The following is a 3494-nucleotide window of genomic DNA, read 5'->3' on the forward strand; positions in this document are numbered from 1 at the left end:
CCAAGGTGATCCGTTTTGGTGGCCTTAGGATTGCGTCTCTGCTTTTTGCAGATGATGTGGTCTTATTGGCTTCATCAGATCGTGATCTACAGCTTTCACTGGAGCGGTTCGCAGCCGAATGCGATGCGGCCGGGATGAAGATCAGTTCCTCCAAATCCGAGGCCATGGTCTTGAGCCGGAAAAGGGTAGAGTGCCCTCTCCGGGTCAGGGAGGAGGTCCTATCCCAAGTGGAGGAGTTCAAGTATCTTGGGGTCTTGTTCACGAATGAGGGAAAAACGGAGCGTGAGATCGATAGGCGGATAGGTGCAGCGTCTGAAGTGAAGCGGGCGCTGTACAGGTCTGTCGTGGTGAAGAGAGAGCTGAGTCAAAAGGCGAAGCTCTCAATTTACTGATCGATCTACGTTCCCACCCTCATCTATGGTCACGAGCTTTGGGTTGTGACCGAAAGAATGAGATCTCGGATACAAGAGGCCGAAATGAGTTTTCTCCGCAGGGTGTCTGGGCTCTCCCTTAGAGACAGGGTGAGAAGCTCGATCATCTGGGAGGGACTCGGAGTAGAGCCGCTGCTTCTCCACGTCGAGAGGAGCCAGTTGAGGTGGCTTGGGCATCTGTTTAGGATGCCTTCTGGACGCCTCCCTGGTGAGGTGTTCCGGACACGTCCCACCGGAAGGAGGCCCAGAGGAAGACCCAGGACACGCTGGAGGGACTATGTTTCTCGGCTGGCCTGGGAACGCCTCGGGATTCCCCCGGTAGAGCTGGCCCAAGTGGCTGGGGAGAGGGAAGTCTGGGCCTCCCTACTTAGGCTGCTACCCCCGTGACCCGACCCCAGATAAGTGGAAGAAAATGGATGGATGGATGATGGATCTTAACTCAGAGTCAGATATATTGCAATGAGAAACATTTCCCAAACTCGAGAACTTCAACACATATGGTGAATTCCAGATCGTATTAGAAAACATTGAAAATGTCTGATTTTTTCAGCTGGTAGAAATTTTTCTAAATATTTGAGGTAAGCATACAGTATATCTTTGGAAAGAAGATACTCTAAGCTTTGTGTTTATGCCTGCAGACATTCAATTCTGTCAATAAATTATTGTATCATAAATGTTTTTATTACTGCAATCAGTCTCATTTTACCAAAATGCAGAACTTTTACAATTGTGTTTAATGCCTCTCCAGCCTAGTAATATTTGCCTCCCCTGCCCACACCTGAGACTACCCAGAACTCCCTGTACCCTACCAGACATCCAGTGCACAAAGTGTGGACTATTCAATAATCACTAAGTATTTGTAGTGCTTGTCTTGTACCATGCAGTGCCCATTGCCATGCCCATCTGGTACTAACTATGCCCAGGGCATTTTCCACTTTCAAAAACATGTAATGCAACTTTAAGACTGATTCCCAGCCAGTTTTCACACCTGATGGGAACAGAGGGGCCTCATCTGTGAATTTGAGTAAAGCCCCCAGTTGACTACCGCGTACATCCATATGCAGAGGTACGCGCGTACGTACGCAGAGGTACGTGCAAACCCCCAGCGTACCCTCTGTGCAAAGCTCAAATTTTTACGACCGCATACGCGTATCTTTTTATCAACAACATAAAAACACAGAGCACTGCTGCGGCGGAGGCTGCCAGCGCTCTCTTTTTTCTTTTTTCCGACCTGTCAATCAATCCAGTAGGCTTGTCAGCAAATGACCAATCGGCTACCTCAATTTGTCCCGAAATTAAACGCCCCTTGTCTGTGAAGCTGCTCTGCAGCTGCTCGGGGTGTACACTGGAGTATCATGTCTGAACCCTCTGCGTACAGTACACGCATACGTATGTGTGAACAGACGTACATGGCAGTATACTGGAGCCTTAACAAATACCTTAAGAAACCCATACTGTTAAGGTGTTGAAGTGTGAATTGTCGATTTACATATGTATGTGTATCTTATCTCACTCAGCTTTATAACCTGAACCCCTCACTCACTGCTCTTTGAATTGAAAAAGCTCCTCGGATGAGAAGCGAAACGTCTTCTTTTACAAATAAAGTCCAGTTGTTTTTGTATTGAATGTTTTTTGAATTGAGTTCCTCAGTCTAGTAATTCTACTCTTAATGCTCCTCAACCTTCTGACTGAGGGAAGCAGGACAAAAAGTGTGTGTGCTGGGTGAGTGGGGTCCTTCATGATGTAAGTGGCCGTCTTCTTGCATCGAGAGGAGTAAATGTCTGTGATGTGGAGAGACTGACTCCAACAGTCTTCTGTGCAGCCTTCACCACTCTGCAAAGCTTTTCTTTTTGTAACTGTGTAGCCTCCATTCCACACATTGTTGTTGGAGCAAAGTATGCTGTCCACTGTGCACTTGTACAAGGAGGTGAGGACTGAGCTTCCCAGTCCAGTTTCCCAATTTAACTGAAAGTGAAAAATATCCTGTAAACAAAGAAATGCTGTGTTCATAAAGAAACAAAAACACTATAAAAGTACAAACCTATTTTTGGGGTCAAATATTTATGGCTGAAATCTAATATTCTGAATAAAAAAACAACTGTGATACAATATTCATTTTCCTACCATTCAGTCTTGAAATCTTCAAGGATGCATTTTATTTTAGGTAAAATAGATCAAATTGATCAAATTCTTCACTGGACATTAACTTTTCCAAGCTTTTGATTTGACCCTAAAATATCCTAGATATTTTAGTTGATGTCATGTGTCAGTTCAACAAGAAGCACAAATATAAACTTAAGTTTGATGTTAAATCGTGTTTGAAACTTTATAATTGTTTTTGATCTGAGGAATTTTCGTTATTGCAAAAGTTTGCTTTGTGCAATGTGCATCATAATAATTTCTAAATGAAAAAACATATTTAAAGAGTATACTCATAGTGTTCTCCAAGCATGACGAAAAAGATTAAAGTTATTAAAACAGTAATTTATTACCTTTGTTTGTGAAATAGCTTGCAGTACAACATCATTTTATTTTGAATTCCAAACAGATTTCTTCTAATTTTGCAGTTGTTTTGTACTTGTTTTATTTCTGAAGTGAGTCCATCATCTGTGAAACAAGGCATCTTTCATGAGCTCTGACTGTCAGGAAGTAGAAGATATAAAAAGTTTGAGCAGTAAGCCTTCAGAAGGCAGGACCTGACTCCTGCTCTTATAAAGAGACAAGCAGAGATGACACTTCACATCACATGCAGAGGGAACATGGACCAGATAGCGCTGATAGTGTTTCTGTCTCTCTGCAGCTCAGGTAGGACTCTGCTTTTATCATCAACATCTGGACATGTTCCACTCAAACATCTGGCTGCTCTCAGCAGCTTTCTATACTTGAATCTTTATACCTGATTTCAATTATTTAGTTATATAGATTTTATTTTAAAGTGAAAATTTGACAGCAGGAGGCTTTATAACTGCTACCAAAAATAAAACTTCATTTTAAAGAAAACACCAAGAAAATAAATAATAAAAAATAAAAATCACAAACAATTATTGAAGGCCATCTTTTCAT

This window comes from Nematolebias whitei, chromosome 6 (assembly GCF_014905685.2).
Source record: "Nematolebias whitei isolate Nwh7 chromosome 6, NemWhi1, whole genome shotgun sequence".
NCBI lineage: Eukaryota > Metazoa > Chordata > Actinopteri > Cyprinodontiformes > Rivulidae > Nematolebias > Nematolebias whitei.